Here is a 25,371-nt window from a genome sequence, read left to right as displayed (position 1 = left end):
CCCAGAAACAAAACACCAGATCAAGGAATGACACACTTCAAACTCATCACGTCCCAGAAAAGCAAAAATGAGCAAATCAAAAATCAAAACCATGCTAATTTGTTTCTTCGATAGTAATGGCATTGTCCATAAGGAGTTTTTGCTTACAGGATAGACTATAAATCAATATTTTTACCGAGAAATTCTTGAAAGAGTGCGGAAAAGAGTTGCCCGCGTGAGACCAGCCATCAAACACAACTGGATGTTGCACCATCACAATGCACCTTGTCACACTGCACTCTCAATTAATGAATTTTTGAAAAAGAAAAACATTCCTATAGTTCCTCAACCACCTTACTCACTTGACGTGAATCGCTGTGACATTTTCCTGTTCCCGACTTTAAAACCACAACAAAGGACATAATTTTGGAACAGTAGAAAACATTTAAAAAATGCAACCGAAGGATATTCTGGTTTCTGAGTTCCAACACTGCTATGAAGAGCGGTAAATCCGTTTAAAGCCTGGTGTGGCTTCCCAAGGGAACTATTTCAAAGGTGATAGAATCCATTTATAATTGGATTGTAAATAAAAAGATGTTCTCAATGGTGCGAGTGGTAGCGTCTTGGCCTTTCATCTGAAGGTCTCGGGTTCGAATCCCACTCAAGCATGTCATTTCACACATGCTACAAAATCATTTATCTTATCCTTTGAAATAATTACTAACGAAAAGGAGGTTTAACAAGAAAAAAGTAAGAAATTTGAAGTTTAATGAAAACAAACCGTATAAAAATGTGTCAGATTTTAACTACGTTTTAAATAAAACAAAATTTTTAATATTACTCAACAGAAGAATTAAATATTTTAGAAAAATTACAAACACATACAATTAAATAAATTGCAGAAAATATCCTGCGCCACATTGGATTCTGCAGTCTGCCCAACGAACGATGTTTTTCGTGGCTTTCCGTATTTCAACGGGGTTGTTTTGTACTATTTGTACTGAACTAAGAATTCTAATAATTAACTCTTCTCTTGTATTACACTTTTGTTTATATACTATATTTCAAGTGTCCCCGTAGATAGCAGTCTAGAGGGGTTAAGTCAGGCGACCATGGAGGCCGGCTTATAGCGCCATCACGTTCGATCCACTTGTTTAAATAAGTCACATTTAACTGTTATCTACCTGCGAAAGAAAATTACGGAGTTGCCCCATCGTGCTTGAAAATTATCTGCCTTCTTGTTCTCACAGGAATATTTTCCAATAGATCTGGCAAATTATTCAACAAAAAATTTAAATATGAAATACCCAAAACGTTCTCGTTCAAAATAAATGGTGCTAATATTTTTTTGCCTATAACACCGCACCAAACCTTTACTTGGTAGTGTGTTTGTATCCAGTTTCGACGGTAACATATTGATTTTCATGACTCCATATGTGACTGGTTTTTTAATTAAAAATTCCACTTTTAATAAATGTGGCTATATCGGTAAACAAAAGAGAATCCATGTTATTGAAAGATTTACGGTTTTGGAAGTATTCGTCATACCGCTACTTTGTGTTAAACCAGTGAAGTAATTCTTCTTGTACCGGTTAGTATTGCCAGCTTGTAAAATAATTTATTTCAAATTTTCATAAAATTAATTTTTAATTAGCTTTAAGATGTGTAAAATTGTTTTATTTAATTTTTCTTTTCAATTTTGATTCTAAAACATTTAATTCTTTTGTTTTACAATACTCTAAATTTGTAATGTTTAATAGCTAATTAAAATTTGTTAGATTTTGATATGTTTTGTTTTGATAAAATCCGAAATTTTTACGTTGGCATCTAGTTTTTGTAGATTTTATTCATATCATTTTACACTCAAGATCAAATTCTCTCTAACTTTAGTTAAAAACCCACTTAATAAAGTAATTTTAGGCCAAACATCAGATAAGTTGGGGGTTTTCGACCAACTACTAAAATTTAGTTCTGGAACGTATTTTTCTTAAATTTATCAGATCAGATTTCATATAAAACCACTAAATTTACCACTTAATTTGTGTTCCAAGAGTTATAAACTGGCTTAAATTTACCGAAGGCGTAGAAAACAGAGCAATATATTTCACCAGTCGACACTCGCTAATGAAGTGTTTACAAGCCTATGTTTATATATAAATTTTCATTTTTATTTTGCCTTGTTCAATTTAGTAACATTCTTCATGAATTATTCTATATAACAAATAGAATAGATAAGTTATCTCGTACTCGTATCCGATCCTTTCTCTAATTACAAATTAAAATAAAACTATACTAATAAAAAAATAGCTGACAACACAGTTATAGCATTCTCGTCACGCGGTTTTTTTTCTGATACAAGGCTTACACTCACCAATTAATTTAAAATATATATCATTATATTTAAATATAATATTTTTTGTTTATTTACTTCAATGATTCCAACTAAAGCCCGCGCACATACCGCATTTTATTCGCGCGAGTGCTGCGGTACTAGCGGTCACTTTAAATACTTTTTTCCACTTTAAATATTATTCATTTAATAAATTTTACCGCTCACCTGTGACGTTACAACATAGCAGACGACTACAGCAGGTGTTCTTTGGTGGTTGGGTTTCAATTAACCACACATGTCAGGTCGAAATGAACTTGTACAAGACTACACTTCATTCATACATGTCATCCTGTGAAGTAATACGTTAAGGTGGTTCCGGAGGCTTAACACAAAAGAAAGAAAGAACGAAAAAGACGACTACAAAGCCGTACGTCAGTGCTACGCTAGCGCTCCTTGTGGTAAGAGGGGGTACTAATGACGCACAATACCCACTTAGCCACTAGTTTATTTATAGTAGTTTTTGGGGTGCGGGTTCGATTTTGCAAAACTCTTTTTGGAAATATTATAATTTTTTTTATTTTTACCCGTAACAAATGTGCCTAAGAAACATAAGACCTTAATTAGACGAAATCTCGAGATACACAGATCCCGTTGACCTTTTTAAGTTAAAAATTTAATGATATCAATGCACCATATATAGAAATAATATGGTCAAAATCGGTGCAGCAGTTCTGGAAATATAAGATGTAAAACACCAAATTCACACATGCACATGCGAACATTTCCATCCGGTTTTTGTGTTTTTTTGGGGTTAGTTAGGTGTCAAAATGTCAAGATCCGGTGAAAACCGCATATGCCCAAATTGGATCGATTACAATACTTTCGTTTCTACAGCTATAGCTCTGCTATAGCGGTAGGTGGGAAAGTAATACTAATGTTTAAGATTTTATATATAAAAAAAAAAATATATATATATATATATATATATATAAACTTGTCATTGTAAAATATTTGATCGGAAAGGAGGTGTCCTATTGCCTGATATTATTGCCGATCTCTTGTTAAAATCAACGAAGTTATTTAAATGATGATTGGGGCATATAATAACTGACCGGACAAAAGCCCAGACACTGGAGAACTAGTGAAAATACGAGTATTAAAAATGAAAATATTGTATTTGAAATTAAGAATTATTGTATTTTAAATTAAATTTAAATTGCTTTAATAGTTGTAGGGAAGAAATAAATTTACTAAATTTATAGAAAAATATCTTTTTGGATAATAAAAATTCTAACGGTGGGCCTCAATAAAGGATAATAATACTAAATTAGAGAATTTAAGACTTATCAAAGATTCAGAAATCTGAACTTTGGGCTTGTGACTGACGCCTTCAGTGATGACCTAAATTTTGATATGAAACTAAAATTTCCCAAAATTTGAAAAAAATTGAAATTGAAATTGAAATGACGAGTATGATCCAGTATTTATTGAGATATTAAGGTTACAAAATCTGAAAAATTTTGATTAAAATTAAACAAACACAAATTTTAATTAATAGCATTTTGAGGGGGTAAGCTATTAATAAAATAATGCGTATAAATGTATTTAAGCGTAGGAGGATAGAGATCAAATTAATCACTCTCTCTTTCTTCCTTCAGTGCAAAAAATAAAAAACTGACACTAAAAACCGAATTTTTTTTTTGTCTTCAGTCTGGTTTGATGCAGCTCTCCATGATTCCCTATCTAGTGCTAGTCGTTTCATTTCAGTATACCCTCTACATCCTACATCCCTAACAATTTGTTTTACATATTCCAAACGTAGCCTGCCTACACAATTTTTTCCTTCCACCTGTCCTTCCAATATTAAAACGACTATTCCAGGATGCCTTAGTATGTGGCCTATAAGACTGTCTCTTCTTTTAACTATATTTTTCCAAATGCTTCTTTCTTCATCTATTTGCCGCAATACCTCTTCATTTGTCACTTTATCCACCCATCTGATTTTTAACATTCTCCTATAGCACCACAATTCAAAAGCTTCTGATCTTTTCTTCTCAGATACTTCGATCGTCCAAGTTTCACTTCCATATAAAGCGACACTCCAAACTATACTTTCAAAAATCTTTTCCTGACATTTAAATTAATTTTTGATTTAAACAAATTGTATTTCTTACTGAAGGCTCGTTTCGCTTGTGCTATTGGACATTTTATATCGCTCATGCTTCGTCCATCTTTAGTAATTCTACTTCCCAAATAACAAAATTCTTCTACCTCCATAATCTTTTATCCTCTTATTTTCACATTCAGTGGTCCATATTTGTTATTTCTACTACATTTCATTAAAAACCGAAAAAAATGACCAATTCAAAGTAGACCATTCTTAGCATTTTGCACTGCTGTAGTGAAATTATCTCTTTTTGACCAGCTTTTAACTAAGTAATCTAGATCAGTATTAAGTCATAAACACAACAAAAAAAAAAGTTGTATTTTGTAACAACATTCCGTACTCAAGAAGAAGCTTAATAATTTTCAATTATATCATCATTATTATAAGTGTTTATCATACTTACTAACTTTCAGAATAACTGACATACATGTTTCTTTTATTGCATTACCTGCAAAAAAAAAACGTTTATTTGATCTATATAATAATACTGCCTTAAAGTTTTATTATTTTAAATCTGTAAATAAACGCCAATCAAAAACGGCATATGTAGTTACCGGTCAAATATCAGCTCGTTAACATCTCAACAAAGATAAATTAAGTTTTGATAACTTGTATACGTGACGTGATAGAGTATTTTTGAATAAATACATTGATTTAGTATGAAAAATCCTGTATGAAATTTCTATTTTTTTTTTTTTCAGTTCAAAACATTGTGTTGACCAGTGTATTTATTGATTCATGATTTTAATTACGATTTTTCATCTGTAAAAAAAATACCCTGTATTAACCGGTCACCAAATCAGAAATTGAGGTCATTTTTTTAACAAAAATTCGACGTTGCACTTATATTTCTGAATATTTATATATTTTACTGAATTTTAGTTAGAATTACAGATATTTTTTTCATCAGAGGAAGGGAAACATTTTATAGACACCATGTAGTCTCATACCCAATAGTATTGTGGGAATCTCACTACCAGCTACAACCCCTCCCCTACTAAAACATGGAATGTTGGGCCCACCTTACGATATTATCACACCATCCCATCTGTCTCTTCTCCATCTTCGCCACCATTGTTAGCCGCTAGTAGTCTACTCTCATACTACTCTCTAGAGAGTAGTATCTACTCTCTAGTAGTCACTAATGCACGCTAGTTGTTGCTAGTAAATTTTAGTTACACACAGCCTCTAGTAGTCGCTACTAGTAGACCCACTGGGTTGGTCTAGTGGTGAACGCGTCTTCCCAAATCAGCTGATTTGGAAGTCGAGAGTTCCAGCCTTCAAGTCCTAGTAAAGCCAGTTATTTTTACATGGACTTGAATACTAGATCGTGGATACCGGTGATCTTTGGTGGTTGGGTTTCAATTAACCACACATCTCAGGATTGGTCGAACTGAGAATGTACAAGACTACACTTCATTTGCACTCATACAATATCATCTTCATTCATCCTCTGAAGTATTATCTGGACGGTAGTTACCGGAGGCTAAACAGGAAAAGAATGTCCTTACTGGTATCTTTTGACGCTAGCAGACGCTATTCGATTATAGACGCTGTAGTAGCTAGTGGTCGCTAGTTAATGCTTGTAGTCGCTCGTAATCGTAGCAGAATATAAAAGTCACAATTTGCCATTAGTAGTAGTGACAAGGCGTTAGCAGTCGCTTAGAGTAGCGTAGATTCTAATAGTCAATCTTTAGTTGTCGATTGTAGTGGCTAGTAATCGCTGGAAGTTGCTACTGGTCCGCATTAGTCGCGTGTGGTCGATAGTAATCTTTAGTAGTCGCTAGTATTGGCTATACACTATTAGTCGCTTGTAGTCGCTAGAGGATTATAGAAACTGAAATTTTCTAATTTGCTTGCAGTCGCCAGTTCCTGGTAGTCGCAGGTAGAAATAGCTAGACGCTACTAGTCGCAAGTAGTTGCTTGTATTTGCAAATAGACTACAGTCGCTAGTCGCTTGTAGTCATTAGTCAACAGTAGTCACTGGTATTGGTTAGTAGCTAGAAGTCGCAAGGTAGCCGCTTGTAGTCGTTAGTATTCGCTAGCAGAGGCTAGACGCTATTGTTTCAAGTATGCCTTGTAGTCCCTAGTATACTCTATAGTAATCACTAGTTGTCACTAGTATATATAGTCGTAATCGATACTAGCCACTAGTCACTGGTAGTCGCTGGTAAACGACTGTAGGCCATAGTAGTCGGGAGTAGTTTTTAATAGTTAATAATAGTGAATAATCTCTAATAGTGGCTTGAAGTCGCTACACGCCGCGTTTAGTAGCTATTAGACGCTTAGAGAAGGTAGTAAACGTATGAAGTTGGCAGTATTCAGTAGTTGTCGGGAGTAGTCGCTAGTAGAATTTAGTCGCTAGTTGCTTATAGTCACTAGTCAATAGTAGTCGGCATGCAGCTAGTAGTCGCTAGGAAGTCGCATGTAGTCATTAGTATTTACTAGTAATGGCTAGACGTTACGGTTGAAGTCGGTACTAGACGTTAGTAGTCGCAGGTAAACGCATGAATTTTCGGTAGTTGTCGGGAATATTCGCTATTAGCGACTGGTCTGTAATAGTCACGCTAATCGTCAGTAGTAGCTGCGCGTAGTCTCTAGTTGTTTCTTGTAGACAAAAAACAATTCATTGTTTAAGATGCAAGTCTCCAGGAGATTTGAATCATATAATCACTAGTACACTAGCAGTTGCGACGTAATCGCTAGTCGCTACGTATTCACATGTAGTTGTTAGTATTCTCTAGTAGTGGCTAGAGGCTATTACTTGTTAACAGTACCATGTTGTCGTTAGTATACGCTAGTACTCACTCGTTTACTAGTCGCTAGTAAACGATTGTACTCGCTAGTAGTCGGGATTGCTTGAAGTCGATAGTAGCCGCGTCTATTCTTTAGTAAACGCTTGTAGTCGCCAATAATCGACTCTAGCAGTCCCTAAATGTTGCTTATAGTCGCTAGTAGTACTGTAGTCCCTCATAGTCTCTCTCATTGTCGCTTGTTTTCTCTAGTAATCGCTAGTTATCGTATAATCTCCAATTGTCTCTAATTGTCGTTTGTAGTCTCTAGGAAACTACTAGTCACTAGTTATGGCTTGTAATAATTACTAGTTGCTAATAGTCGCTAGTAAAATCTTGAAGTTGCTAGTGGTCGCACCTAGTGTCAAATCTTGACGGATAGCTTCTAGTAGGCAAGGCTACTGGCTTGTAATCGCTAGAATTCGCCTATTGGCAAGATTCCATTAGTCGCTTGTAGTCGCTAGTGAATTGTAGAAGCTGAAAATCGCTAGCAAGTAGTCACATTGATCGCTAGTAATGGATAAACCCTATTAGCCACGTGTATTCGTAAGAGACTACAGTCACTATTAGTCGCTAGTCGCTTGTAATCACTAGTCGATACTAGTAGGCGTTTGGTCAATAGCTATTAGACGATAGGCAGTTGCTTGTTATCATTACTATTTGTAATTATTTATAATGACTAGACACTATTAGTTGTTAGTAGATCTTTCCCTGGGGCCCTTCTGATAATATTATTCCGCTTAATAATTATCGAACTAAATCATGTAAAGAATTGTAACATATTTAAAGCGGTGTATCCGTGCAAATGTAGGAATATAATTATCAATATATAATCTAGATTTTACGGACATACTGCATGCACGTGTTCAGATACCACACCGCATCCTCATTGAATGCCAACTTTCATTATAAGTGTAATTATTCTCAGATACGTTTAACCGTATGATTAAAACACAAATTTTTTTTTTTATAAATCTGATTGAATGAAGATAACAAATTTAATTTTTGCTAAATTGTCTCCAACATACGGGTTTGGACATTTTTATCGTAAAGATATACTAATATAAAAATATAATAAATTGTTCATTTAAAACATCAAAAAAAATTTTAAAACAGAATTACAGAAGAAAAGTTATTTTTAATAGATCTGGCTTTGCTTGGAATTTAACACTTACAAAGTATAATTTCAAAGGGGGAAAACTTATTAAATAAATTATCTCAATTATTTTTATTAACCCGTAAAATAGTTTCACATATTAATTTAATTCATTTTTTTTTTTTAATTGTAAAATTATCCAGTTTAATCGAATAAAATTATTACCTTAAATAATAAACTGCCCTAGAAAAAAAATTATTTTACACCGAGTTAATATAATGTTTTTAGAGTAATAAACTAAGAAGAGATCAAGACTCTTTTCATGCTACGCCGTGAATTAAACAGGAGAAAAGCGTTTTAATTAAAATTTTCCGACCATATAGGAGACTATTTCAAAGTAATATACTTCATAAATTAAGTATTCAATTGATGTCACATAAAACTAAAAGGAAATTTTCAATTAGATTCGTTAAAATAAATTTTATTTAGTTAATATGTTATAATAATAATAATAATTGTTTTAATTAGCGTATTTAAATATTTAATCTATGAATACATTAGAAAAGGTGCTGTTTCGTATACTTTTATAATTATATATTATAAGTTATGATTCTATGTATAAATATATATACGAGTATATAATTTATGTAATGAATATTTGAATAACATCATATAAAAAACCCGCATTTTCGTTGATCATATAGAAATAGCTGAATAGCCTTTACATTAACTCATGACATCCAGTGGTATCGACTTTTACGTTACAGCAGAAAAGTGACTTTGTGGCCATTCTGTATTTATAAAACGTTACGTTATAATTATTAAATAGAGAAATTCCTTTAGCAAAACGATAAAAGTATAAAAATATTAAAATGTTAACTTCAGTTAGGAATGCTATCCGGTTTCATGTGAACAAAACGGATGAAATTTTATAATCCACATTACATCTATTCATTCGATGTTACATATATCCTATTCCAAACTACTAGCGTCATTTATTTTCTCTTACACCATTTATGAGCAAAATCAACAACCAAGATTTGAGTACAAATCAGTAAGAGAGAGATAGTAAGTGCGCATATTAATGAGAGAATATTCGTATTTCAAAACTTTCTCTCTCTTTTAATCAATTAACATGCCTGCGATTCAGTTTCAACTATGAAATCTACATTGTTACAAGTATTAAGTATGGACATATGCAAAATAGATGAATGAAATATTGCATAACATTATTACGCTAATTTTGTTCCAAGATTTCTTCTCTTACATGTATTCAAATTTAATTCATTGACTTATACGATTTAAAATGGTACTGTTACACTAATGAATGTGAAACGAATTAGAATTCTAATCCAAGTATAAAACAGAATTATAATCATATTTTTTCTTACAATTAAGTATAGTTCTTTACTTTTTCTATTTCGTATAGAAATAGAAAGCGCGGTGATGGTAACCCACCCTAAAACTTATTTCCTAAAGAGGAAGGGTGTAACTGACGATGGCAAACCCATTGGTCCTTTTCAGGGCCGGTATTTTAAATGTAATAAAAGAGTTGCCTCTACATTTTTTGTCTGTATGTTAATAAATTTCTTTGTGTTTTTGTTTGTCTGAGTTTTTATATCTATAAATAAATTTTAATTATACTATATAACATCATTTTGTAACTTATCCTTTATCCTTATTTTTCCTTTTTTTTTCTCTGAGCCCCTTCCAAAAAAAAAAAATTCATACTCCAGCGCCTATGCCTAAACCGATCTAAACCAAATTTAATTGGGGAAGATACGCTGATATTTTTTTCGCTTTTCCTTAATCAATTTTCATAATTTAAAAAAATTATTTTGTACAAGAGGTAATCAATTTTGGACACTTAATGATACCATTCCGAGACGCCGCCCGCCTGGAAGACCTAGCTGCGGACGGCTTGCCTACGGCATGCCGAGAGAAACTAGTAATATTTAATGTTTAAAAAAGTATTTAAAGTGGCTACTAGTACCCACACACCCGCTTGAATGAAATACTGTATGCGCACCCGCTTTAGTTATAATTATTGAATTAAATAAACAAAAAATATTACATTAAAATAAATGGTAAATATTTTTAATTTAATTGTGTATGTAAGCCGTGCATCAGAAAAAAAGCCGCGTGACGGAAGGGCTTTTCCGTCACGCGGCTTTTTTAAATCTACTTATAAATTGACTACACTTTTTTACTTTTCCGTCTAGCGCTCTTGCAGTAAAAGGGAAAGTACTGTAATCGGTCCAGTTTGGGCATATGCGGTTTTCACCGGATCTTAACATTTTGACACCTAAGGAACCCAAAAAACCGGATGAAAATTTTCCGGATATTTATATGTACATGTATGTCTCGATTTTGACTAAACTTCGTAGGATTATTTCTATATATGAGGCGTTGATTCAATTAAATTTTCAAGATAAAGGGCAAGGGGTGAGGCTCTGGAGCCTCAGTATCTCGATATTTCCTAATTAAGGTCTTATTTTTTTAAACACATTTGTTAACAAATAAAAATTAATATTTGCAAAAAAAAATATTTTTGCAAAATCGTCTCCCCATCCCCAAAAAAATGCTCTAAATTAATGGTGAAGTGGTTATGGATGCGTCAATAGTACTGGATAAGTGGGTGTACTGCATCAATAGCACCCCTTGTCACCACAAGGAACGCTAGTGTAACACTGACGTGCTAAATTAAGTCGTGGTTGTATGGGTGTGTAAACGCCTTGACAGGAAAATCCTACGACTGTGTTGTCAGCTTTTTTTTTTTTTTTTGCTGTAATAAGTCTTATTTAAATTTACGTATTGTATTTAAGTGTTACTTAACAAGCTATTTCATCTTACAAGAATGAGTTTTATTATTTGTCCGTTACCGTTTTTAATAAATTACCAATCTTTTTAAGTTAAATTAAAATATTTTTTTTCAGATACAGTCGATAAATCAATCGACAGATAAATCTGTCGATAAATTTTTAAGTAATACAAATTTAAAAAAATTCAAAACCTCTGAATTCTATGAATACTTTTCAACTTGTATATAAATACATGTTGAAATAATTGTCATTAACGCATTCAGAACTGTGAAATTATTTTTTTATATTTAGTATTTTTGTGTTTTCTTAACATTATTTCATGTATTGTCATTTTAAATATGAAGATTAATCAGTAATTAAAAAGACAAATGACTGTAGAAAAATTATTACTTTTTCAATGACAATGGAACTAACGCTCCTTTTCTAAATTTAACCCGTATACAACTAATCACTTGTTCTATCTTTTTGTGAGCTTTCTTTATCGAGTAGAAAAAAATTGTTCACCAAGTTTTTTAAACTATTCTTGTATTGCTCATGGTTCCATCCTTGTCTTGCTCATTACTGCTGAATTCAGTGCCACATAAAAACTCTTTATAAGAGCAAAAAAAAAAAACAATTTCATAAAATTCAGAATTTATAATTCCAAAACAACATAAGCACCCCTTTACCGCCTGAAGCATAGTTTTTTTAATTTTCATTCCTACTCAAAATTATGAATCCAAGTTTTTTATTACAAGTTATGAGATCTGAAAAGCGATTATCTTTTGATAAAAACCGTATTTTGAGCTCCATACAATTGTGAATTAAGGTGTCTTTGTGACTGACCGTCTAAAGCATTTGTTCTCAAAGTTGGCGATAACGCCCCCTTGTGTGCGCTGGAGGCCTTCGAGGAGGGGCGGTAGAAGACCCACAGAAAATTTGAAGCGTTCAGGTGGTCTAGGAAGGCGATGGCTGATTAAAAAAAGGCAACAATTATGTTTTCCTGATATTTCAAACTAAAATGAAATACCTACTACACTAGTAAGAAATTAAAGGGAGACCTATATTTTTTTATAAAAAATTATTGTATTCAAACTACTTTAACTTTGCAACCAAAAGGCTTAGATAAATTTTAAAAAAAATTAAGCTTGAATACTCTACTTTTTGACAGTATACTTTAGATTTCAGAGATCATCAAATTAAAAAATAACAGCGAGAAGAAAAGTTTTAAAAATGTGAAAGTTTTTCTTCATGTTTGATTAAGCGCATGGGGAAACGAGATATTTTCAGTAAACTTCATTAAAATTATTTAAAAGCTTAAGACTTTAGCTTTAATTACATTCTTTGTATGTCTCTCTACGATTTTTCCGAACCAAAATATTCCACTTTAAAGAGAAAAGGCCACTTTTGTCTTTAATGCACTATATCTCCCGATCTAAGCAACGTATCGATGCAAATAAATATAGAAATTAAAGGGCTTTTTAAACGCAGTTTTTAAGATTGCACCTAAAAAATAGCGTGTGCAATTATTACATTTAACAGATTGTAAGTTTAAAAATTTTGGGAGGCACTAGAAAATTTTTGATTCTCAATGTGGGAGATGGGCAAAACGGTTTGAGAATCAGTGGTCTAGAGGAACCTATCTTGAAATACTAATTATCATGTATAATAGAATAGACTGGGCCAATTGTCTCACTGAAAATTTCAGATATTTAGCAAATTTTTATTCGTCTGTTCTTGCAAATAAAATTATTAATGTGAATTTCCTAATTGTCAGTCGAAATTTCCACCGTCGTCAGCTACGGTGAACGCTTTTTCTACCCGATTTAAACTGCTTGATCCTCTTTTCACGATAATACACTAAGTTTTCACAATTTTTCACGATTAATATACTTTAACATCCACGTTAATACACGATTCTGTTTTAATATCCACCAATGAATTTCGACCAGTTTTACATATTCAGAGAATAAAAATTTTATCACAGCACTTTGTTCATTCACGGTATACCTTAATAGCGGAGCCAAAATTTTTAAATAAATAAAAAAGGTTATAAAATGGAAAACTTTTTCAAATAACTGATTTTTCAATGTCGTGGTGCCAACTTTAACGTCAAGACAATTTCAGTTTATTTTATTAAATAATTTTTACGCGTTATAATTAGTCTGTTTAATTAATGAATGATTCCTGGTAATTAAAATTAATTTTAGTTACAGTTATATTTAATTTTATAATTATTTGTGTAATCTGTTTTTCCTTTGAGGAAGGTTTTACAATGTTTTCCCTTGATCCATCCAGGCAAATGCTGAGGTAGTTCCTTTTTCTATCAGTGGAGTACCATATCTCCTCATTCCTTATGTGATCTACAGAACGTATTAATAGATACGTTAAAAATAATAAAATTTAATCTATTTGTTTTGAATATAGAACTCAATTACTTCAATATAGAAGTATAAGAACATAAAGTGCAACAAAGGTGATAGATACTAAGCAATTATTTGAAGTTACGATTAAAATAAATACTGTCTTATTAAAGTTGAAGGTTTACTTAGTTATTTACTTTGCTTTGTTTTTCACAAATTAGCCTACTTGTATATATAAAAGGGATTTCAATTTATCCAGACAAAAAGTAAACTCTAAATTACGGCGCCCAACCTTACCTTCAGAAAATTTGATTTACCTAATATTCTTTTAATATTAAATAAAGTGAATTTAACTAATGAAACATTTTCATCGAGTTTATTTATTATTTTAATTAATCTGCATCATTTTCTATAATTTAATTTTACTAATTATACTATTTCATTTAAAATACAATCCTTAATTATAAAAACAAAATTGCCTTCGGTTATAGAGCACGAACTGCAATCATTTTTTATTTTTAATTTATTTTTTATAAACTACTAAATTTTCTGATATTTTCGAATTTAACCCAGTTTAAAAAAGTCACCAATATTCATATGATACTGTATTTTTCAAATTTTTAATTATTTTGGGTTCCCAGTGTGTGTATATATATATATATATATATATATATATATATATATATATTTATACAGTGGGATATATATGTATCCCAGTGGTCCCCATATCTGTATATATATATATATATATACAGAGTGGTCCATTTAAGCTGAAACACATCTTTATCTCAAAAATTACACATTTTAGGAAAAATGTTTCCTATAAAGTATTTTCCATTTCAAGGGGGAAATATGTTCACAACCTACGTTGTCCTTGATAAGGTTAAATAAAGGTAATTCAAAGTCAACTTAATTTTTTTAAATAGGAGCCTATATTTTTTGTCGCTGAATCGAATTCTTTGCTAATGAAACATAGTTTCATTTCAGACTTTTTTTCTAAAATTGATAGTTTTTTAGTTATTCATCTCCAAAAATATAGGCCTATAAATTGGTGTTTTTAGTTTCATTAAATCTGACCCAGCTGACGAGTTACATCCAGCTGATGTTAAATTTTAAATAAAAGGAAATTCAATTTTAAATAAAAAATAATCAATTAAAGGATTACCCCAAATAAAATCCATTTTTGTTTTAATGGATTTTTTAATCAAATAGTATATACCGGCATGGTACGTAACCTACTTGTACTGCACGCGTTGGTCAGTTAAGTTATGTCGGCTTTATGAAAATATTTGGTTTAATGAATTATTGACATTTTATTATTATTTTTTTTTTTAATGCTCTTTATTTAAAATAATTACAAAAACTTACTCTAAATAAATTAGAGCAACAAATGTTCGAAGTAGTGTCCTTCTACTTCTATGCAATTTTTGATAAGATTTAAGAACGACCCATGAACATTTAATAAAGCTTCTCTCTTGATGACAGGCTTTTGTTAAACATACTTCTAGGTAAACCTTTCTTTAAGGTAACCCCATAAAAAAATGTCTACTGGAGTAATGTCGGTGGAACGAGCAGGCCAATGAACTGGACAAGCTCGACCAACCCAACGATCATTGTATTCGCAGTCCAAAATTATTCTGGTGATAATTAATAATGTGCAGGAAAGCCGTCATGATAAAACCACATCTTTCTTCTCTTCTCCAAGGTTAGTTCATCCAGCATCCCAACTCCGTGGGGGATACCAACTCCTTCCTTATGGTGATTCCGGTCGCCACACCACCCCCTCCGTTCCGAGTCCTGAAAGGCTTTACCGAAGGTCGTCTTTAGACTCTCTCTAACTGATTACATCTCACATTCGTCAGCCAGGGCTCAGTCGTGATGCCACCGATGCAAATGCCTCGGCAGACATTTAGTTCAATAAAAATTATTATCTCAGCCAATGCCTTCATTCTAGGCTTCTTTCGTACATCTTCACTTGTCTTTTCCTACGATACCACCCTCTGAACTAGCTAACCTAGTCCGCAGAAGCGCGAACCTCGCGCCTAGTTCAATTTTAATACCAACGCTTGTAACTGTAAATGTCTTAACCATCGACTAAGTAATGAGTCAATAGAATGCTAAATTCATACCGTTTAAATTCAGACCTACATCCCATTGTCCACTAAAAATATCATACCTGAAGACGACCATCGGCAAGATAGTGCCACATCTCACAGCTACATGGACAACCATGCCCTCGGTAGCGCAGTCACCCCCCCCCCCCCTAACAACAACTTCACCAAACGAATTAAACAACTATTGCTCTAAATTAAACCTTTACGTCATTTGCTCCATCACATTCGAAGACTGGCCTCGGCAAGACAGTGCCAACACCTCACGGGTGCATGGACAACCATGCCCTAGGTAGCGCAGTCACCCTCCCGCCCGCTGACAGCCGCTTCACCACTCGACTTCAATAATCACTGCTTTTGAATTAACCGAGGTTCGTTACCGAAATTCCTACCCCTGGCCAATCAATCTGGTGTCTCGGCCGAAACCCTAGCCACCCGGGATCCTACTCCGTTTAAATACCTTCAGCCGATCTACGTAATGCAAGGAAACGAAGAAAGCTAACCACTATCGACCATTCCCTACGAACCTTCCAATTAACTCGGAGATAAGAAAGGAATTCACTCGCTCCAGTTCTCTAACTACTCTGGTACGTTCAGCCTCGTACCGGGGACATGTACCGTACCGGTACGAAAATTAATTGAAGACACTGAAAATACGTTCACTTAGACGAATGTAACTTGAACTTCTCTTTTAGACTATTTTAAAAACTTCGCTAGAGTTTACATGCTCAATTTGTTTTCCTACTTTTTCATTGTTGTTAGCATTAATAGTTTTTTTATTTAAAATGTAATTACCTTCTATTTAAAATTGAACATCAACTGGATGTAACTTGTCAGCTGGGCCGGACTTAATGAAACTAAAAATACCAATTTATAGGCCTAAGCATTTTTGAAGATAAATAACCAAAAGCTATCAATTTTAGGGGAAAAAGGTCTAAAATGAACTTTCTTTTCAAAGAATTCTTCAGTAAAAAATATAGGTTCTTATTTAAAAAAATTAAGTTTACCTTGAAATGATCTTTATTTGACCTTATCAAGGACAATATAGTTTGTAACGTAATTTCCCTTTGAAATGAAAAAACTTTAATAGGAAAGGTTTTTCCTATAATGTGTAGTTTTTGAGATAAAGATGTGTCTCAATTTAAATTGACCACCCGGTATATATATGTAGGTGCCCCACAAAGAAACAGAGAAACTTTCAGGACATGTTTTAGGAATGAAAATAATAAAAATTTCATATATACATTGGTCTGGAAACACTTTGGTTTCGAGTTACGGCTAACGAAAGATTTTGCCAGGGTTTCAGCCCCTCTAATAAAAAGAAGTCCTACTGTAATTTTAGGGACACTAATTAAAAAGTAAAGTTGGTGGTTTCTTATGTAATTTGAGCTGGGAAATAGGATAATACAGATTCAAGAACTATAACTTTAGTAGTGTTTAAGATATTCGACGTAAAACACAAAATTCGGTGTTCCATACAAAACTGATTTTTAAAATTTTTTATTTACTTTTAATTGGCTGTATTTATATTAATTTTCTCTGAATTAAATTCTCTACAAGTTTTGTTACTAAATATTCTACAATTAGCGATTTAATAAAGCTACTGTACTAGAAACCTAAAAATAAAACTTGTTTTTCAAAGACTGCTCTGTGCTAATATGTCAAAAACTGCAATAAATAAATCAAAATACATAAACAGCTATTGCCCTCAAAATGTCATATATATTATATATTCCATCCTCTGTTAGAAATCATTTAAAATATTTTTTCATATACATAAGTTATCCCTAAAATAATACATAGAATTTCGCAAAAATAATAGTTAAAAAATATTATCATACCAAAACTGTGGATGATGGAAAACTTCTGATTACATTTTTTAATTCGTCATAAAAAAGGATACATAAAAAGTCGTCATAAAAGGTTACATTAGGAAAATAACAAAAATGTCACGTGCAAAAACTGTGTTTATAGATGTAAGATTGTGAGAGATCATAGGAAGGAGACGGTAAGTTTCGATGTAGTATCCACCGTAGCCGACTGCACGTTGCATAAAAATTTACTAAAACATGAAAGAAATTATTTTGAACAATACGGAATAATAAACTGTATTTAATAGAATATATTAACTCACTCCGTCAAGTAAATAGCTTACTAACAAAACTAATAAATAACTCGCTAAAACAAATTACTACGTAAATCATTATCATAAAATAAGTACTGAATTATCAAAGAATGTTTGTATTATCAGAAATCCTGACCTCCTAAATTGAAGATGTTTTTTGACGATTCCAGTTTCCCCACTACCCCCTCTATTCATAGCTCTAATGGACTTTGCTGACCTTCAAGCATATCATATCTCTGTCAGGATGCTACCGATTTATATAATCAACAACGTTAACCTCGCCTAGTAACTGGATACGCACTCTTTCGTCTGGTGAGAAAAGAGCAGACTGGTTGGACTGTACCGTGTAGAGGAGATGGTGTACTGTGTACTATATCACGTTGTAATATAACTGACTGCGGTTAGTGTGGTTAATGCAGCTGTGTTGAGGAAGCAACTCTTGGTATAAAATAACGGCATCTTATTCTTACATTAAGCAGTATTTTTCAGTACTATATTTTTAACAGTATTTTTCAATACTACGTTTTAGAAGAAATTTAACAAGCTGTCGGTAGTATATTGGAAGAAATGCTATGATCACTCATTGCAATTCGAAAACAATTACTTCGAGGCTGACAAAGTAGAGGATATGCAGGTGGAGAAAGTAATAATAATAGTAATAACGGGTGATGACAGTGGCAATTACGACGAGGATGTAGGGTGTACAACGAGAACGGCGACACACCTGAAGATGCAAACAATAACATGGATGGAATTCAGCCGTTAAAATAGTTATAAATTTCAAATTCTTACAGTTGTAAATAAATGTTTTATAAGTATATTAATGTAAAGGTTCGTAATGTAAATCATAAAAATTAATATTAACTTATGACTAACCCCAAATAAAAAAAATCCTTTTTTCACCTTTTTTATCTGCTACCTAGCAGATAATAAAGACTTTCACCGTAAAGTTAAGAAAAACTTCAAATTTACTCAATATAAAAATTGTTGCATGTGAAAGAAATTTTCACATGTTAGCATATGATAAGCCCCATCTTCTTACAATTCTAGTAACATTTTGGTCATCCCTTGCCGTAAGAATTGCTCGTATCAAAAATTGTTTCCAATAAAGGTTTTAGGTAATGTTTAGAAAACTAACGACCGCTTTATCCGATTCGATACTGTGCATATTAAGGGAGGTATGATTTTTTTGTCTTCGAAACCCAAATTTTTTCATCCTCTGAACCAATGATTTGTGATATAAAACAAAATTTACTTAGATAAGTGTTAGGTCCTTATCCAAAGAGTAGTAGGAACGAATTGGATATGTTACTGTTACTTAATAAGAAAGTTATAGCGATATTTTGTTTTTTTTAAAAACCCCCCATTTCTAGCCCCATGGTCCGATTTTGCCCATTAACGAACTCGACTGAGATTTTGGGTCGTAATATTTTGTATATCAATTTGAAAGTGATTGCGCAAATTACAGCAGTTATCGTGTCCACAAAAAAGTGAAATATATAGCTAAATATATAAAATTTTGAGCTGACGGTGGGGTTAGGGGTCAGGAGGATGTGAAACGCAAAGATATGTAGAAATTTTCCCGAAGTCGAATCATGGTACTCATTACAATAAGTACCTTTCTTATGAAATCCACCAAAAAATATAAATTATTTCCAATAAATAAATTCAAAATAAACAGAATTTTAAACAAGTTGTCACACATCGGTGATGCCTACTTGTACTTCCTTTCTTTTTCTGTTTAGCCTCCGGAACCACCGTAAGAATTACTACGAGGATGATTGTAGTCTTGCACAGACTCAGGTTGCCCGTTCCTAAGATGTGTGGTTAATTGAAATTCAACCATCAAAGAACACCGGTATCCACGATCTAGTATTCAAATCTGCATAAAAGTTTCCTATTTAGCGTCCGGGAATTACCGTTCAGATATTACTAAATAGGATGAATGAGTGTAAATGAAGTGTAGTTTTGTACCGTCTCAGTTCGACCATTCCTGAGATAAGGGAATGTATTGTGAGATAAGGGAATGTGAGATAAGGGTAGGTTGTGTTTAATTGAAACCCACCACCAAAGAACACTGGTATCCACGATCTACCATTCAAATCCGTACAAAAGAAATTGCCTTTACTAGAACATTAACGCTGTAACTCTCGATTTCCAAATCAGCTGATTTGCGAAGACGCGAAGACTCAGGTTGCCCGTTCCTAAGATGTGTGGTTAATTGAAATTCAACCATCAAAGAACACCGGCATCCACGATCTAGTATTCAAATCTCCATAAAAGTTTCCTATTTAGCGTCCGGGAATTACCGTTCAGATATTACTAAATAGGATGAATGAGTGTAAATGAAGTGTAGTTTTGTACCGTCTCAGTTCGACCATTCCTGAGATAAGGGAATGTATTGTGAGATAAGGGAATGTGAGATAAGGGTAGGTTGTGTTTAATTGAAACCCACCACCAAAGAACACTGGTATCCACGATCTACCATTCAAATCCGTACAAAAGAAATTGCCTTTACTAGAACATTAACGCTGTAACTCTCGATTTCTAAATCAGCTGATTTGCGAAGACGCGTTCACCACTAGACCAACCCGTTGGGCTATAGCTACTTGTATTACAAATGCGTTCGTTCACGTCAGTCAAGGTTACTCAGTATCAGCCGGGCATTTTCAACAGTCAAGCAGCTTCTACAGCGTAGTGGGTAATCCCCCCCCCCCCCACCTGATGCGCAGTAACCAAGCGAGATTAATTTTGTTGGCAAATACCTCGGCAGACCTTTGCACTCACCCACCGGGTTGGTCTAGTGGTGAACGCGTCTTCCCAAATCAGCTGATTTGGAAGCGAGAGTTCCAGCGTTCAAGTCCTAGTAAAGCCAGCTATTTTTACACGGACTTGAATACTAGATCGTGGATACCGGTGTTCTTTGGTGGTTGGGTTTCAATTAACCACACATCTCAGGTATGGTCGAACTGAGAATGTACAAGACTACACTTCATTCACACTCATACATATCATCCTCATACATCCTCTGAAGTATTATCTAAACGGTAGTTACCGGAGGCTAAACAGGAAAAAGAAAGAAAGAAAGTAAGATCTTTGCACTAATAATTTTTACACAGCTTTTTCCTACGTTTTTTCCCTTCTTCGGATATCTTTTTTCTTCTGCTTCGTACACCGTACCTCATTCTAAGTTACTGAAGATGACTACATTATAGAAAAAAAGAAAATAATTGTAAAAATTAATCCCTTAATCGAAGTCAAATTAATATAATGAAATTATAAAGAGCATAAAGGCGGCCAAAGTAACATTCTATCGACATATATAGGTTGTTATCTAAAGTGAACTCTTTCTTACATTAATGAACAAGATCCAGATCTATAATAAAAGTGTCAATTGAAATTTCGGTTAATTTGAAATCAAAATTAAATTTTAGTAATTAAATAGGTTATATTGACTCAATAATATAATATTTAAGTAATGTTACAATTAAAAATGTATGGTATTTAGATATTTTCGATCATATCAAGCAATAAGTAATAAATTTTGTAAAAATCATAAATTATCCTTACCGACTTCATACTCGTTTACTATAACATGTGTTTGTTTATGTATATGGGAGAGTACTTTTTATATTTAAGTAAAATATGATATATATATTTTATTTATTTATATAAATAGTCATATCACAGAGATATGATAGTTCTAGGTTAGTACTTTCCCTTAGTTTACTCTCAATTTACGAGCTTGCATTTCTCCTCTCTTTTCTGATACTTTTTCTCTCCCTTCCGCTCGTTCTTTTTCTTTCCGTCTTGAATTTAATCTACAGAACAAACTCATTCATTATATTACCGACTGAAGGAGTGAAGATAAATTGCTACCACGGCATAGCTAGCACATGTATAGGCATTCGCTCTCACGCAAGGGATTTTTATATTCTTTCTCTGTGGTAACAAGTTATCCCTTCAGAGAGATCCATCTTCCATTTTTCTCATTTTTTTTTTTTTAACTACCAAATTACAATTCGTCTGTATTAAAAGTAAGCTTGCATTATCGAATTCTGCATTATAAAACAAATACCGTTTCACTCAACTGTTTTTTTTTTTTTTTACACGATTAACGTTAATAATACATACAAAGAAGAGTAATGTAGTTTTGTAGAAATAATACCTTATAGCTTATAGTTTCTATTGGAATTTACGGTTTTATATATATATATACATAAACAAATATATAAATTAAACTAACAGCTGCGAAATCGAAGAAAGTTCCTGAGGAAAGGTTCACTTAAATTAATAAATAACGAGTGCTTCAAAACGGACGCAACCCCTTTGTTTGACGACGTGAATTTATTACAAAAATATTAATGTTAATGAAATTTATACAACAATATTCAAATTACCTTTAATAACTTTACAATAGATGTTCAAAATGATTTCCTGCGATCCCGATGCAGGTTCATACACGTTTCATAACATTTGCAGACACTTTTCGTAATGATTGCTTAGTAGTCCTCGAAATCTCACTTTAAATGTCAGCCTTCAATTTGTGAGGAAATGTCAGCCTTCAAGTGTTTGAGGATTGTATTAAAAACTTTTTTTTTTGTCTTCAGTCATTTGACTGGTTTGATGCAGCTCTCCAAGATTCCCTATCTAGTGCTAGTCGTTTAATTTCAGTATACCCTCTACATCCTACATCCCCAACAATTTGTTTTACATACTCCAAACGTGGCCTGCCTACACAATTTTTCCCTTCTACCTGTCCTTCCAATATTAAAGCGACTATTCCAGGATGCCTTAGTATGTGGCCTATAAGTCTGTCTCTTCTATTAACTATATTTTTCCAAATGCTTCTTTCTTCATCTATTTGCCGCAATACCTGTTCATTTGTCACTTTATCCACCCATCTGATTTTTAACATTCTCCTATAGCACCACATTTCAAAAGCTTCTAATCTTTTCTTCTCAGATACTCCGATTGTCCAAGTTTCACTTCCATATAAAGCGACACTCCAAACATACACTTTCAAAAATCTTTTCCTGATATTTAAATTAATAACTAAAAACTACACTTTTTAAATATCCCTAAAGAAAAACGTCTGCTGGTGTAAGATCTGAAGATCTTGGTGGCCACACCCTTATGATATCAAAAGATGGACAAAACACTCCCGTAACATATCCAGTGTTTCATTAGCAGTAAGACACATTTCGTTATCCTGCTAGAACCGACATTCTCGTTTATTGTAAATCTAATATGGCAGTAAACCGTATAAACAACACTGTTTACAGATTTGTAAAAAAAATATTCTACTACACGGCGCCGGGAGATCGCACGCTAAACAACAATTTTACGTGCGTTGTAATGGTCGTTCATGAAACGCCTGAGAATTTTCAGCGCTCCATAATCGGCAGTTTTGGCTGTTAATGTAGCCACTCAAGTGAAACAGTGCCTCGTCGCTGAAAGAAATACGATTCAAAACCGTTGCCATCAACAAGAGAACGAAACCGACGACAATATTGTAAATCTTTTCCGCTGTCTACTCCTTTCAATTCTTGAACGATACCGATGCGATAAGCAAGCAAGTGTAATTTTTTAGCAGCCCTAAAAGCTGAAGTTAGTGAAAGTCCAGCCTGTCAAGACAACTTTCTAAGCGATTTTCCTGGTGAATGAGTCAAACGTTCTTTCAAATCCACCAGAACTTCTACTGTTAACAGTGACGGTTGACCTGTGCTTTTCCGTTAATATACACTCCCGGTCTCACGAAATTTATTAATCAAACGAGTTATTGTCGAATTATTAGGAAATAAAGAATTAGAAAATTTTATCTCAAACTCGTCTTTCACGCGTTCATAAGATTTATACGCGCGATAAGTCTCAATAATAAACACATTTTCGTCCTTGAAAAACGACATAGTTAACGCAATAGAGAGGAATTTATTCTGGTATAGTCTTAGTGCATAAGAAGGACATTTTAACTGTTACAAGCTGCTAATCTTAAACAGAGTGTTCCATCTGACATATAGGAAGAATTAAGATTTACCTATGCGTGACTTCTACCTTCTTAATCTTAGGTTTGCGTCCTTTTTAAACACATAGATAAAAGGATTTAAATGGAAAAAACCATTCAAATTTAGTATACAAAACAAATAATTTATAGGATGGTTATAGAAATAGAATATAACTTCACTATAATTGAAATTAGAAAATTTTAATTTAAGAATATTTTTTTTTGTTTTTCTCGTGTTTCTATGCAGTGTGTTAATGAAGTATGGAACAACTTAAATAATATTTTAATCGTTTAATATAGAAATATGAAATTTTACACATGTTGCTATCTCGAGAAGATATATCTTTCGGCATGAGACCACACACATACACACATACACACACACACACACACACACATACACACCAACCTTCAGGGAGACAATTCAAAAGTTATAAAAAGAATGGAAAGGATTATCACCAATCATTTTAAAGGGTATTGATTGAAAGTGTTAAGACTAGCGGTCATGCTAATGTCTTTTATCAATAGGACTGAACTCTAGTTTTCAATAATTATGTTCCTGTAAATAAATCCTGACGATTACTTTAATCTCTGTTTTGTATGTAACCACTGTTTATTATTATTACTGACATTTATTATTATTGTTGCGGTTGTGATTACTATGATTATTATTTGTTTATTATTGGCATTTATTTTTATTATTGTGAGTTGTTTATTATTGTCTTTCTTTATTCTTTTTGTCATTGTTATTATTGATTTTTCCTATTTTACTTATTTTCTTTAAGTAATAAATTGTCGGTTATTATTAAGAGTATTACTTTGTTTCAGTCGCTTACGATATAATTGACGCGATATCAACATTTAATTTCAATAATGGTATATTGAAAATATATTGAATATGTCGAATATTAAAAATAATGTAGAAAATATTATATAATAATAATTATATATATAATATTAATAATATACTGAATGTATATTGGTTGGTATATTTGGTGTTTTATGGTGTTTACTTCAGCTGACCGTTACCTTTATTTTTCCTATTTAGCCTCCGGGAATCACTGTCAGGTATTATTTCAGAGCATGATATGTATGAGCGTAAGTGAAGTTTAGTCTTGTACAGCCTCAGGTCGACCTTTCCTGAGATGTGTGTTAATTGAAACCCAACCACCAAAGAACACCGATCTCCAAGATCTAGTACTCAAATCCATGTAAAAGTAACAAACTACCTTTACTAGGATTTGAATGTTCAAAATCTCGACTTCGAAATCAGCTGATTTGCGAAGACGCGTTCACCACTAGACCAACCCGGTGGGTTAATTGGCCGTTACCTTAGTTGCTCATACATTTTCTTCTATTAATTATTTCTTCTACGTGATAAATTACTTGACCTCCTTAATAATTTTCGGATCAAGCCGACCACTAATTTCAGCTCAAGATGAAATTGTATAAATCGCTGTAGTAGATTTCTTTCGAGAGTTTTATAAATATAATAAAATATAAAATAAATTGCAGAAATGTTCCAGTTATTAAAACATATTATCATAAAAACTAAATTTTTTTTTATTTCTGGTATAAAAAAAAAATTATGCAAATAATTT

The sequence above is a fragment of the Lycorma delicatula genome, chromosome 1, assembly GCF_047948215.1.
Source record: "Lycorma delicatula isolate Av1 chromosome 1, ASM4794821v1, whole genome shotgun sequence".
Classification (NCBI taxonomy): domain Eukaryota; kingdom Metazoa; phylum Arthropoda; class Insecta; order Hemiptera; family Fulgoridae; genus Lycorma; species Lycorma delicatula.
This window is presented reverse-complemented; position numbering follows the sequence as displayed.